The sequence below is a fragment of the Prionailurus viverrinus genome, chromosome D1 (genome assembly GCF_022837055.1).
Source record: "Prionailurus viverrinus isolate Anna chromosome D1, UM_Priviv_1.0, whole genome shotgun sequence".
NCBI classification, from domain to species: Eukaryota; Metazoa; Chordata; class Mammalia; order Carnivora; family Felidae; genus Prionailurus; species Prionailurus viverrinus.
This window is the reverse complement of record NC_062570.1, coordinates 84724252-84739931: the sequence shown is the minus strand read 5'-3', so window position 1 is coordinate 84739931 and position 15680 is coordinate 84724252. Positions and strand designations below refer to the sequence as shown.

General features: G+C 39.6%; 1 pseudogene; it reads right to left on the bottom strand.

Annotated features, from left to right (window-relative positions):
• Positions 1-12401: 12401 nt before the first annotated feature.
• LOC125147343 (uncharacterized) lies at positions 12402-12487 on the bottom strand (annotated as a pseudogene).
• Between the last annotated feature and the right edge of the window lie 3193 nt (positions 12488-15680).

Sequence of the window (15680 nt, the reverse complement as noted above, 5' to 3'; positions counted from 1 at the left end):
TCTTCTACTACTTAGAAGGAGAATTTCAGGTTCTGATCCAACAGTTACTGAATGCTTTCTCAGTGCCAGAGACTATGCCAGATGATTCTACATTTCTTCTAATTTATTTTAGTTTTTTTTATGTTTATGTATTTTTGAGAGAGAGAAAGACAGAGACAGAGACAGAGACAGAGACAGAGACAGAGACAGAGTGTGAGTAGGGGAGGGGCAGAGAGGGAGAGACACACAGAATCCGAAGCAGGCTCCAGGCTCTGAGGTGTCAGCCCAGAGTCTGAGGTGGGGCTCACACTCACAGCCGGCGAGATAATGTCCTCAGCCGAAGTCAGTCGCTTAACCAACTGAGCCACCCTGGCACCTCTCTTCTAATTTAGTCCTAAACACTCTCTGGCCAAGATCAAGTGGAAATTCCAGAGACTAAGCTTGTCACTCTCAGACTGCTTTACCAGGAAAAAAAAATACTTTAAAAAATCAGTTGTACCCAACACTTCATATTTTAAAACAATTAAAAGTACAACCTTTTTCTCTTCAAATACTTTGGATTCCTTCTTTTGGGGGTGGTGTGGCAAGGTCTTTGCATTCTATCATAGGGTGAAAGGGGAAGATATAAACTGGGTATAAACTGTGATAACTGTGAATCGGACTTTTTCTAAGGCTGTATTCAGTGTGCATGAACAAAATCTCAACTAGGCTCTTCATTCAGACACAGAAACCTTGATGGATGAATATTCAAAATTCATTGACGAGTTCCATACCCTCTTTCAAAGATAAGTGCCAAGTCCTTCCCTTAATTATACTCTGAACAAAATAAGATATGTAGAAGAAGAGAATGCATTTTGAATTTCTATTCACTCTCATCCCTTCTTCTAATTACACAAAGCATCTTTTATATGGGAAATCCAGAGACAATTTTCTGCTTGAGAATGAGGGCAGACTTTTTTGCAAGTCAATAGCGTAGTCGTTATGTTGTTAGGTAGAGACAAGATGACACAGTATAGCACCACATTTTGTTACTCCATGCCTGAGAAGTTTTAAGTCTCATATCAGCTTCAAAAATTTAAATAGGGAGTTATGTTCATTTAGGTGGATTTCATGGTTACAGGATGTGAGAGGTGTGAGATGCCAACAATGGGGATTCACGTGGGCCAGAAAATAGAAGAGACCTAAGTGTTCACAAGTAGAGGCAAGTTTTGTACAGAGAAATCATCCAATACTTCATCTGGTGGATGGAGTAAAAGATCAATGTCTCCTGTAACCATCCATTACTGGTCTGGTAGTGGATGCTGTTAAACACCAGACCAGATTTCTGGGAGTAATAAGCAAAGAGAGGAGTACTCGAGAACAAAATGTTAGAGAATATTGATTAGATCACCTACTGCAAGTAAGAAAGAGATATAAAACAATGAAAATGGCCTGACACAGAAAACCACAGGGCAAAAAATAAAGAGCTTCTTTAGAAGTGTAAGGAATATGAAAGAATTGGGGGGAAATCACTATTACTGTCTGGACAAGGCCCCAGGTATGGCTGTGCACAGTTAAGACCATCGATATTTAGAGAGGGTAAGGAGAAGGAATCCCAAGGTGATGCAAATCACCTTTAACGTGTTAACAAGCAGAAAATGTCAAGCAAAGAGAGAAAACGTAGGTAATAAATTGGGAAATGAAGTGGAGAACTGAGACAGGTACTCTAGAGGCTCATAAATGGGCAGTGGAGCAGGCAAAAACCGGGAGAAATCATGTGAGTTTCAAAACAGAATATGGGGAGAGAAGACTATTATAGTAGCTGACAGTTATTGAATGCTTATTGTAGGCTAATTTCTGTCATAAGTAATATTCCTCATAATTCCTTCAGGTAGGTACAATTATGATCCTCTGTTTATGGTCCAGGAAACTAAGGTGTAGTGAGGGAGGATAAGTAACCTGCCCAAGGTTACATGGCTAGCAGGTGACAGAAGCAAGAGGAGACTGCTTCCATAAACTACCTCTGGGTTTAAGAGTTAGTGATCTGCAATAGGTTCACTTATATGACACCTAAAGGATTCTATTTTTAGAAGGATCTGATTAATTGCTTTTGAATATGGAATAATGGCCCCGGATCTGTTCTGTTTATTGGGTTTTAGTAACACTTGTAAGAGTGTTTGTGAGGCAGAGAACATAGGGTAGAAGCAAAAGAGCAATGAGAGAGTTGGGACCTATTAGGCCAGGGCTCATGGAACCAACATGGCAGTTAGGTTGTTTACTTTTCTCTTCCAGAAGAGGTCAGTTGTGCCCAAATCTCCTTATTCAAAGGGAGCTTGACTGTGCTGTCCTTAGACTTTGGTCAGCATCTACAGATTCTAATCAAGGAGGTTGGAGCTGTTGGGAAGTTGCATTACAAGGAGGTAAGGCAGCCGATTTGGGTTTGTGCAAAGACCAAGCCAACTGGCTGTGTAAAGGGACAAAATCTACCCTTATAGGTAGGAAGTAGGTAGGGATTCAGGAACACAGCCTGCTAAGAGGTGACCAGCTAAAAGACAAAACTCACATATTTTAAAATTAGAGCTGGATTTGGATTCTGGCTCCACTCTTGATTAGAAGCTATTTAATTACTTTGAGCCTCAATTTCCATATCTTGAAAACAGGCATAAGAATGTCTATGTTGAAGATATGTCATGAATATTTTGAAAAGAGATGATATATATGAAGCAATCAGTTCCTGATACACACAAGATGCTCAGTAAGCTAGCTGTTATTATTACCAGGTGATGACGATAATGATAATGATGTTGATCATTATGATTCAGAGCTGTGTACCATTCTTAGTGAAAAGCATGGTGCAAACCGGGAATAGAAGTGAGATAGCACTGGAGTAGGGTATGAATAAACCCAGCTGTTCTATTTGGGCATCCATGGAGGGGTTTAGGATGGAGGTCAGCCTGAAAGACAGCCCAGTATTCAAATTGTAACCTCTGCACACCCAGCTCAGGGCAACAGATTGAGTCTCCCCTTACATTTCTCTATATCATGCATAGTAAAGCCTCTCCTATGATAATACTAGGTCTAAGTCTCATCAGTTCAGAAACAGACAGGCATGGGTTGCTTGTAGTAGGGCTTCAGCACCCACAGTCAGGCCTTGAGCAGACAGGAACTGAACGATTAGCCTACCCCCTCTCCTGCTGTAAGGCAGCCCCTCTAACATGCTGTCATTTAATAAGTCATGAGGAACAGTATCTCAAGTAGCATCTCCTGTGTGGCATTGTGTTTTAAATAACTCGAAGGACTTGATGAAGCTTGTATGCTGGTCTGAGATATTGCCAGCAGTAGGCTTGTGTATCTTATCACTTCCTTGGTTCACAAACAAGAAGTTCCTCTTAAGGATTAGATGACATTGGCTAACATTGATATACAAAGACAGATTAGTACCAGAGGGACATAGTGGAAGAAAGAGAAGAGAGATGATTTGTATGATGATCTTAGTAAAAATTTGGATAATTAATAATGATAGCAATAGCAATAATAGTATATTTTTTCCAATGCTCAGAAACTGTTGATGGTGAGATTTACTATCATTTGAAGAACAGCTTATTCTAGTGATGGCTGGCGGCAAAGGAGATGTATATACCAACTTCAGGAGCAGTAAAAGGAAAAATATCTTAGTGGATATAATAGCTAATATATTTTGAGCACATTTTTCTAGGCACTCGGCTAAGTGCTTTACAGGCCTTATTTATCACAAAAACTCCAAGTAGCTATTATTATTATTATTCCCTCTTTATAGAAGAATTAGAGGCTTAAAGTCTGAATTAGATAAGGTAATGCTGTAACAGCTAAACCCTGAAATCTCAATGTTTTCTTCCAATAGGATTATACTTGTCATTCATACAAAGTTCAAAATCAGAGAAAGAAGGTGGTGGTGGTGGTGGTGGTGGTCAGGGGTGGGGGCACATCACAGTCATTCAGAGATCTAAGCTAATAGAGGTTTCACTCTCCTCAACACCTGGATACTGTGGTCACCTGCACATTGATATGCCAACAGGGATGGGGAAGGAGACAGCTTGGGGAGGCGGTTTACAGGCCAGTACAGAAAGTACGCTCTCTTGACCAGAACTCATTCACATGGCCCTTTCCACATTTAATAAAGGATGAAAATGAAGTTGCTGGCTGTGCAACTGCTTCTCAACACACTTCTGTCATATGGAAGAGAAGGATAGAGCAGCATCAGCCAGTCCCACCACAAAGTGGTTCAGTAGATTAACTGATTAATTAGCAAGGGCCAGGGCCAGGATCTAAACACACGTCTGTGTGATAGCAGAGCCTACATTCCTGGTATTCCAGCTGTGCTGGGGTGAGAAGAATTGATATGGAGAGAAGCATGTGTTTTTGTTTTTTGTTTTTAAGTTGCCTTTATTCTCAGCCCAACTTGAGGAGCTCAGAAAGAAACACTTTGCCCTGCTGTCTCTTTCTTAAAAAGATAAAATTGCCTGGATGATGCACTGTTTTGTTTTGTTTTTTTTTTGTTTTTTTTTTCAGTGACTCACCCAAGATTGCTTTAGTTCAGCAAAATGTATCACATCATGAAATAGAATGACATCTTTGAAGCCAGAGCACAGTACTTCTTGACGTGACACACAAAAAATGTAAAGTGAGCCTCATTTTCTGAAGAAGCTGAGAAAACAAATTTAAAAAAAGGCAATAACACAAAATTTTTATTAAGACATACCCTGTTCAGTCATTGCTACCCTAAGTTTTTGAGGGTCAGTGAATTCTGTGCAAATGTTTTGACTGATTCATGTGACTGCTCTGAGTGAATTTTTTATATATTCCTTTGGTAACTGTGGTATTAGGAGTAGTGACATTAGTAGGAAATAATGAGTGTTTACTCTCAACCAGAATCTTGCCTAATTGCTTCTCATGTATTATCCCATTTAATATTTTATAAACTGTGATAAACTCTATCTCAATTAAAGATACTTTATAACATAGTTATTGTTATTATTTAAATTTTTATTTATTAGAGAGAGAGAGAGAGCAGGGGTGGGTTGAAGAGAAAATCTTAAGCAGGCTCCACAATCAGTGTGGAGCTGGATGCAGGGCTAGATACCAGCACCCTAGGATCATGATCTGAGCTGAAATCAAGAGTCTGATGCTCAACCAACTGAGCCACCTAGACGGCCCAAGCATTGTTATTATTATTTCCAGCCTTAAAGGTTGGGAAAATGAGGCCCAATACTGTTAAATCATGTGTTCAAAGTCACAAATTGAGCAATAGAGCCAGGATATGAACCCAGATGTTGTGACTGTAGAGTCTATAGTGTTAGTCACTACTTGTGAGGGCCCCCCCTACTGAAGGTGGACGGTACACAATAAGCAAGTTGAAGAGGTGGGGAATTGGACCTAACATTAATGGCAAGCCTACATGGTTCTGGGCATTTTATGCATGTAAATAGGTGCCAGGTGTTCTCCATATTCTCATATGATCTTACTGTTTCAACCCTATATCCAATGATTTTCAAAATTTAGACACTCACAAGCTTTCCATCTCAAAGTATAAGCTGAAATCCTTACAGTGGCAACATGGGCCAATACAGCTGGATTCTCTGATCTCTCTGACCCCATCTAGTTCTCTCCCTCACTTCCTTTTCTCTAACCATGCTGACTTCCTTATCATTCCCCAGTCACATCAGGCAAACTTTCCATCAGGGCTTTTCCCCATGCAGTCCTCTCTTTCTGGAATGTTCTTCACACAGGTATCTACATGGCTAGCTCCCACTCATCTTTTAGTTATTTGTTCAGAATTGCTTTTTCAGAAGTTCAGCTTCTATCCATGATGAAGTAGTTCCTTATGGCAAATCCTACTGGAGGCAACAAATAAGACTTAGTACATTTTAGGAACAGGAAAGTGATCAAAAGCAAGTAGATGCTGAAAAGAGACAATGCTTGAAAGAAGAAAACATTGACTTTCTAATTTTTAGTAGTTTTCATCTCAAAGAAGGCCTCAGTCTGCCTTGTGTAGGGTAATTAAAACTCTGAAATAAAGCCCATAGTCTTACTGGTTTGAGGCAACCACAATCATTCTGGAACATCCCAGGAAAAACAACATCAACAATGGTGCCAGACTGGGCTGCCCAGGTGGCTCGGTAGGTTAAGCATCCGACTCTTGATTTTGGCTTGGGTCATGATCTCATGGTTCATGGGTTTGAGCCCCACATCAGGTAGGCTCTGTGCTGACAGTGTGGAGCCTCCTTGGGAATCTCTCTCTCTCCTCTCTGTCAAAATAAATAAATAAATAAATAAATAAACTTAAAAACAAAAACAAAACAGAACAAAAACTATTGTACTGGAGAAGGAGAGCTCAAAATTCTGTGAAAAAACTTTGTCAAAATCTCTGGCCTCTGAGATGTACACATAGGCAGAGTCCAAGAAGCCCTGTTAACTCTAAAAGAACTGAAATGACATTTGAGCTGTAGCAGAGACAGAACTTTGCCATTTGCACACAACCCTGTGCAAGTGAACCCCTTGCTTAAATCAATACTGTATGCAGGAATATTTCAGAATCTCTACAGCATGTCATTCCTAATGTCCGGGTTATATCCCAGAATTATTGAACATATGAAGATTCAGGAAAATGTGGCTTATTTTGAAATGAAAAGGAAATCAAAGAACACTGACACCAAGATGACCCAGATGTTGCAATTGGTAGACAAGGGTTTGAAATTGACTATTATAAATATGTTCAAGGTTGGAAGGGAAACCACATGTATGCTGGAAAGACAGAAAACAAATGATAAATTTCTGTTTAGAAATAAAATTGTTTTCTGCAGAGGAATAGAAATTGTGAAGAAGAAACAAAATTCTGGAGTGCAGAAGTACAGTATCTGAAATTTTTAAAAAAGTGGCTGTACTTCACGGCAGAATGGCAAAAACAGAAGGAGAAAGATTAATGGAGATTGTCTCATCCAAAGACAGAGAAAACAATTTTTAAAATATCTCACATATGTAACATATGTATAATTGGAGTCCCAGAAAGGGAGGAGACAGATAATGGGACAGAAAAAAATACTGAAGAAATAGTGACTGAAATTTTCCCCAATATGATAAAAGATAGTCATTTCCTTCTCAGGGAGCCCTTCTCAGACCACCTTTGAAAAATTAAAACCTCCATTTCTCCCAATATTTCATATCCTCTTTTATGCTTTGTTTTTCTTGATATATATCACTTCTCTCCATCTAAAATACTAGCTACTGTACAGGATTTGAGTTCCATGAGGATGAGGACAAGCATTGATTGCTATGTTCTTCACACTGCCGTATCTTCAGTACACAGAACAATACCCATCATATGGCTGGTACTCAATAAAAATCTGCTGTATGTTGAATAAATGAACCTTGCTAATATTTCCAACTTAGAATACAAAGTTTCTAGGCACCATCACTGAGTATATAATGCTTTTGTTCAAATGACATTCACTCTGTGAGTGTGACATGGCAGGAAAGTACAGATAGCATTTTTTCCCCCTCCAGTTTCCCAAGGTACTTTTCAGAGCTCATCACATGGAAGTCAGTGAGCTGGATATCCTTTTCTGGATTCTGCCATTGTAGTTTGAAGGTAGACTGAGGGATTCACCTGAGCACCTGCCTTCTTGCCTGTTCTTGTTTATGCATCTCCCTGAGTCATCCTCTTGTGGGGGAAACTGAAATCTCCAAATGACATATCTAAAGTCTGTGTTCAGAAGCATATTCCTAATGTTGTGTTACATGTGTCACAATTCATCATGTGTCAGATAAATCCTGGGAAATAGGTGAACACACACCCCACCTGACAGATACCTTCCACCTCATCTTTTTCCTCAAATATATCAGTTGGGGCAGTAACATTTAGGGGACACCTAGTTCACTGTGTGCCATCCCTCTAGGTGAAGGCAGACATATGACAGGGTTTTTCTAATTTGATATTGTGAAGATTTTGCTCACTGTGACCTGGATACATATCTTCTCTGTATCAGTCTTGACCTGCAGCTGCCCCAGCCCTGTTCTTCATAGTGAGAAGCAAGTGATTTATAAGGAACCCAGGCCCTTCCAGGATTTTAATCAACACAGCCAGACAAGTCTATCCCCTTTCCTCTTTGTTTTTTGTTTTGTTTTGTTTTGTTTGTTTTTACACACAAAAAAATACTCCTGGCACTATGCTAGACAGAGGTGGTCTATCCCTCATGGAGCTTTGACTTTAATGGAGATCTATGAAAATAAGTGGCTGATTCATACATCATGTAGTTAAGTATCATAAGAGATCTAAGAATAAAATGCCGTGACAGAGTACAAAGGGCCACTGGACCTAACTCTGTGGGAGCAGAGAAGGCTCTCTGGAGGGATTTAAAGACTGAAGGATAAACAGAAGTTAGTTAACTGAAGGTAGGAGAATAAGAGGGAAGGGGCAAGGAAGAAAAGTCTAGCATATGTAATGGTACAGATGCAAGACTATTGGGTGTGTCCAGAACACTGGCAGTGGGTTGCAATAGCTGGAGCTCTCAGTGTTGGGGTGAGGAAGAGCAGAGAAAGAAGATGCTAAAGAAATAGACAGCCCGGATCCCTGTCTGAAGGGATGGGTAAGCATTGTTAAAGTATCTGGACTTTATCCTGAGAGCAAGGGAGGTCACTGATGAATCTTTGACAGAGCAATGATGTGGTCAGGTTGTATTTCAGGAAAACTATCTCACCATATTATGTAAAACACATTTGTGCAGGTGCTGTAAAAAGCTGTAGAAAGGAAGAGTTGGGGTGGTTGTTTGGACTAATATTATAGGTCTTAAACTACAGAATGAGGCGGGGGAATGGAGAACAGATTTATGAGATGTCTGGAGGGTACTGGAAAATTAATTGGAAATTAATCTTGGCTGTTTCATTCAAAGGTTTAAAATGCAAACACTTTAAAGATGTCATAGAGAGACTGCCTACTGGCCAATCCTACTTATAGTTGGGACTTGTAGAGGGTCATGTATGAACAAGGAGGACTGAGTCAATCCTGAGGTCCTCAGACTGGGGGATGCTAGACAGGGCTGGACAGGTAAAACCACACTTGACAGGCAGTGCTAGGTGGGGACAGAGTTGTCAGAAAGCAGAGAGCTCCAGGGATAGGAATCAGGAGCCAAAGGGGTAAAGCAGAAATTTTAAGGTACTGTGCAAGAGAAAGAGTAGCTTTTGTTTTTCTTTTTTGAGAGTAGCTTTTCTACAGAAAAGGAGGAAAGGTAAGGTATTCAGTGGAATGAATTTCAGAGATACCTAAGCAAGACTACAGCTGACTTTTCATAAAGAGAGAGGCTCTTGTGTTCCCTTCATTTGGTATCCCTTGAGCTTCTTTGATTTGCCTCAGGACACTGGAACCTGGGGCGAAACCCTATCCCTTCCTCAGCCAGCCCAGAAGAGCTCTGCCTTCTGCTGCAGGTGACCAAGAGGTGCCTTGTCTTCTACTGCAGGTAATGGAAGGTGCCCTGCTCTAAACATTAGTTAACATAGGGTGCCATGCCCTGTACCTCCAACTGATGAATGGCAATTGTTTTCTTGTTTTCATTCTGCCCATGTGAATTCCAGGCCCCCACACCTGCCCAGCCTGGCCTTGTTTTCATATAGATATCTCTGAGTGACTCAATGGGGTCTGGTATTCCTACTGTTTATTAAGCCCACGCATTGTCACTGTTGAGCCCTCACTCACCTTCTATGAAAACGTGCTCATTTTCTGTTTCTTTGGAGCTACACTGGCTTTGCCACAGCACTCTCTAGATGAAATCATCAGTGTTGTTTCCTCAGTATTCTCACCCGTGTTCCTTCTCACTCTGCTCTTTAACCCCTTAGTCCTCCTTCTCATACAGCTTGCTTTGTGTGATGGGTAATTGTGCCTGGGAGCCAATACTTTCACTCTCTTTTCTACTCCCTTTAACTTGTTTTTGGTTTTCTCCAAGTCAGAAAACATAAAAATGGAAAACAGTATAGAGCTTCCTCAAAAAATTAAAAATAGAACTACTCTATGACCCAGCAATTGCACTACTAGGTATTTATCTAAAGGATAAAATAAATGCTGATTCAAAGGGGCACATGCACCAATGTTTATAGCACTATGGACAATTGCCAAAGTGTGGAAAGAACCCAAATGTCCATTGACTGATGAATGGATAAAGAAGATGTGATATATATACATAGAGTGGAATATTACTCGGCAATCCAAAAGAATGAAATCTTTCCATTTGCAACAATGTGGATGGAACTAGAATGTATTATGCTAAGTGAAATAAGTCAGAGAAAGACAAATATCATGTGATTTCACTCATGTGGAATTCTAGAAACACAGCAGATGAACATAGGGGAGGGGAAGGAAAAATAAGATAAAAACAGAAAAGGAGGCAAACCATAGGAGACTCTTAAATACAGAGAACAAACTGAAGGTTGTTCGAGGGGAGGTGGGGAGGGGTGTGATGTGCTAAGTGGGTGATGGGCATTAAAGAGGACACTTGTTAGGATGAGCACTGGGTGTTATATGTAAGTGATGAATCACTGGGTTCTATTCCTGAAACCAATACTACACTGTATATTAACTGACTTGAATTTAAAAAAATAAGTTAAACCAAAAAGAAGCATAAAGATGCTAGGCTGCTGGAGAAGTTGGAGAGCTTTAACTCTTATACAGCTCTACTTCCGTCACCTTGTGATTTGACAGAAGTCTAACTAATTGAATTTACTTCTTTTTTTAAAAAAAATTTTAAATGTTTTATTTATTTTTGAGACAGGGAGAGACAGAACATGAACAGGGGAGGGTCAGAGAGAGGGAGACACAGAATCTGAAATAGACTCCAGGCTCTGAACTGTCAGCACAGAGCCCGACTCGGGGCTCGAACTCATGGACTGTGAGATCATGACCTGAGCCGAAGCCGGCCGCCCAACTGACTGAGCCACCCAGGTGACCTAATTGAATTTACTTCTTAAGATGCTTTGAAACTTCTAATTGAGAATGGAGGTAGAATTAATGAATTAGGGGCTTGGTCATTCCAAAATAATCCTCACAAGAAAAATGAGGAAATATGAAATTGACTTTTAAAATGAGTACTTCTCTAGGGGCACCTGGATGTCTCAGCCAGTTAAACGTCCAGCTTCCGCTCAGGTCACGATCTCCCAGTTCCAGCCCCACATCAGGCTCTATGCTCACAGCTCAGAGCCTGGAGCTGCTTTGGGTTCTGTGTCTCCCTCTCTGCGCCTTCCCTGCTTGCAGTCTGTCTCTCAAAAAAAGAAATAAAAACATTTAAAAAATGTTTTTTAAATGTGTGCTTCTCCTAAATGCTAAGAAAGAGATATGTAGGCTGTACCCCAAGGGACCATGACCCAATACATACCCAATTCTCTTTGTCTCGACCTAATAATACATTTCCCCTGGGAAGTGTCTCTGCAGGGACCCTGGGACATGAAGGACTTACAAGACTGGTACCGGGCCCCAGTCACTGTATATTGCTATTTCATAGCCCGGATTTAGTCTACTCTGGACTTCATAGAGAGATGATGAGTCATGTTGCTCTTTCATTAGCGGTCTTATGTTTCTGGAAGGAAATAGGGTGGATGAGCTGAAGATTGTCATAATCACTGTTTTGCTTTTATCATTGTTGATACCTCTCACCCCTAACTCCCAGCTCTTCATACATTGCCTCTCTAACCAGGGGGTGAAATTTCCCATGGGTACAGTTCTAGGCCAAGAAGAAGAGCTGTTTTGTTGCTCTGAGGAAGGCACCAAAGCTCCTTCTAAAGGTGAGGGGGTGAAACAAAAAAATCCAGAGGAAAGTCAGGTTGTCCATCTTAAGAGGAAAATATGCTTTAAGACTTCCTGAGATAGCAAATTTAGGATATATCTATAGCTTTATTCATATCAGTATGTCTTCTGATGTTCACCCAATTGCTTATTTTTCTCTGGATATATTGTCCATTTACATAAGAAGTTATGGTAAGAACAAATTAATTTCTCTGGGAAAATTTGAACTTGTTTTAAATTTAATTTTTTAGTGTTTATTTATTTTGTTTTTAGAAAGAAAAAGAGAGTACAAGCAGGGGAGGGGCAGAGAGAGGGAGACACAGAATCAGAAGCAAGCTCCAGACTCTGAGCTGTCAGCACAGAGCCCGAACTCAGGAGCTATGAGATCATGACCTGAGTCAAAGTCAGATGCTTAACCAACTGAGCCACCCAGGCACTCCTGAACTTTTATTGAAAAATGGCTTTTGGGGTGCCTAGATGGCTTGGGTTAGCATCCTAATTCGGCTCAGCTCATGATCTCAAAGTTCATGGGTTTGAGCCCCACACCTGACTCTGTGCTGACAGCTCAGAGCCTGGAGGCTGCGTCAGACTCTGTGTCTCCCTCTCTCTCTGCCCCTCCCTGCTCACAGTCTGTCTCTCTCTCTCTCTCTCTCTCTCTCTCTCTCTCTCTCCACGGAAATCTTTAGTAAAAGGCGAAAGATTTATGCGATCTGAAGAGAAACCAGAGTATCTCTCTCTCTCTCAAAAATAAAAATAAACATTAAATTTTTTTAATGGATTTTCTTTTCTCTTCTCTTCCCTTCCCTTCCCTTCCCTCTCCTCTCTTTCTCCCTCCCTCTCTTCTCCCTCCCTCCCTCCTTCTCTCTCCCTTTATCCCCTTCTCTTTTTTAAAAAAATGGATTCTTTTTCTTTCCCTTCCCTTCCCTTCCCTTCCCTTCCCTTCCCTTCCCTTCCCTTCCCTTTCCTTCCCTCTCCTCTCTCCCTCCCTCCCTCCCTATCTTCTCCTTTCCTCCTTCTCTCTCTCTCTCTCCCTTTCTCCCCTTCTTTCTTTCTTGCTTCCTTCCTCCCTCCCTTCCTCCCTCCCTCCCTCTCCTTCCCTCCCTCCCCTTTCTTCCCTTCTTCCTCTTTCTTTCTTTCTTTCTTTCTTTCTTTCTTTCTTTCTTTCTTTTTCTTCTTTTTTTTCTTTCTCTTGCTTTCTTGCTCTTTCTTTCTTTCTTTCTTTCTTAAATATTTTACATAGTTTGATGGTATGAACATGACAGGAAAGAGATTTAATTTTTATACTGAAGAAATTCATTTTGGTAGGATTTGATGCATTATAGTATATTGAGAATCATTTAACTGCATACTTTAACAGCAATATGAATTCTAAAAATGAATTTTCTGACACAAAAAAGTACATTACAGTAAATTGCTCTTCTAAAAGATAACATTTTCCCCTCCCTAAATGAAGAATATATGAATAATCTGCTTCAATTTATACAAAGGTAAAAAAAACCACAAGTATTTGTTTTAAATTGGGACCACTCAGAAATAAATTTGGATAATAGCAATATTTGTGGGTATGATGACATTTCAGCCTTCCACTGGTATTTTAACTTAAAAAAATTTTTTTTGATGTTTATTTATGTTTGAGAGAGAGAGAGAGAGAGAGAGAGAGAGAGAGAGAGAGAGAGACAGAATGCTAGCGGGGGAAGGGCAGAAAGAGAAGGAGACTCAGAATCTGAAGCAGGCTCCAGGCTCTGAGCTGTCAGCATAGATCCCGACACGGGGCTTGAACTCATGGACTGCGAGATCATGACCTGATCCAAAGTCAGATTCTCAACTGACTGAGCCATCCAGGCACCCCTAAAAATTTTAAATCCCTCTTTTTATTTCCCTCATATTTCAAATTAGTAAAAAGGTCCAAGGAGGAGGAAAGTAGGATGCATTCAAATGTATAATCTCTACTTCCCTTTAATTTCTATTTCTTTATAGACTTTGAGATCATAAAAGAAAGAATGGAACTAAAGCTTTTGCTGATTGAGTGTCTTGGCACCAAGCCTTGTGCTGGGCCATTCCTAGACTTTGTCTCATTTCAACTTCACAAATTGTTTGTCAGATTTTATTATTCCCATTTTTTCATGTGAGAAAACTAAGGTGCAAGTTTACACAGCTGGGTGGTGAGGAACCAGGATTTGAAACCTAGTTTCAAAGACTGATTTCAAAATGTGTTCTCAGTACTATACCAGTTTGCTCCCTTCCTCTATTCCAGGTTATAATTCACTAAAAGTTAATTTACTATTCAGAAAGAATCTCAATTTAATGAGCTCCAAGGGACATCAAAATTGTTAAGCTGTAAGCATCCTTCATAAAAATGGAGGTTTAATGTAAAATGATACAGAGGGGAATTTCTCTCTTATTAATTTTTTCAACATGGAGAAAATGTTTAATATCCCCAGTATTTTAAAGTACATTAACAGAAAAAAAGGATATGATATAAGAAATAATGAGTTGTCACTTCCCTTGTAGTGGTGCTTGAGTGAATAAATGGACTTAGCTTACTCCTATAACCTTATTTAAAGTTATTTAAATATGTATATTTAATATATTTAAAAATATATCTTGGGGCACTCGGGTGGCTCAGTCACTTAAGCATCCAACTTTTGGTTTCGGCTTAGTTCATGAACTCACAGTTCATGGGATTGGGCCCTGCATCGAGCTCTGTGCTTGCAGTGTGGAGCCTGCTTAGGGTTCTCTCTCTCCCACTCTCTCTCTGCCCCTCCCCTGCTTGCATTCTCTGTCTCTCTCAAAATAAATAAATAAACTTTAAAAACGTACATAGCTTTATAGTAGAAAAATTATACAGATAACTAATGCATCCAAAGACAACTAATGCTAACATTTTCTTATGTTTCCTTCTAGTTGCGTGTGAATATATATAATTTGTTTATAGAAATAGGATACTTTACTGATTTAAAATATGAACTTTCCCCACTTAAGAACCTCTTCAACATTATTTCTATGCCATAAGTAAACATCTATATGCATTTTAGAGAGTCATTAGTATTCCACCATAGAAATGTTACGTAATTTATTTAGCCTATATTGGTTGGCTATTTATGTTGTTTCCAGTGCCTTTTATTTATAAACTGTGCTGTTATGAAATTCCATGTCCATGTATCTTTATATACATCCCTGATTATTTCATTTGGATAAATTGCCAAGTGTAATTTAGACATAATAAAGATTTCTCATTTTTATTTTATTTTTTTAAGTTTATTTATTTATTTTGAGAGAGGGTGTGTGACACACACAAGCGGGGGAGGGGCAGAAGGAGAATCCGAAGGAAGCTCCACTCTGTCAGCACGGAGCTTGACTTGGGGCTCAACCCCATGAACAGTAAGATCGTGACCTGAGCCGATATCCAGAGTTGCATGCTTAACTGACTGAGCCACCAAGGCACCCCTACAATTCTCATTCTTAAATACTATAGGAGAATATATTTAAATACTATAGGAGAAACAATTCAATATTAAATTGATATTCAGGATTCAAGGTGATCTATATAATGACAAGGCACTGTATGGCTTAGGATGGAAATAGCAGATATTTGAGGGTAACAATTTATTTGTGATAGTTATAGAATGTCCTAAGTCTGAATTTTGAATCACTGACTTGAGCTATAAAGGACATTCTTATCTCACAGATGAGGATATTATTATTTCTTAATATGTAAAGTCCTTGAGAGCCAAGACCATGTTCTTTTCAAATTTTTATCCTAGCACTTAGTACCATGCTTTGCTCAGAGTACCTATTCAATAAATGTTCATGAAAAAGTAAATAAAATTTGGGCCTTGAGTGGCTAAAAGATTTACTAAAAGTTATGCAGCTAGCTCAATGTGGAACTCACACTTGAACCCATAACTCTTGACTTCTAGTT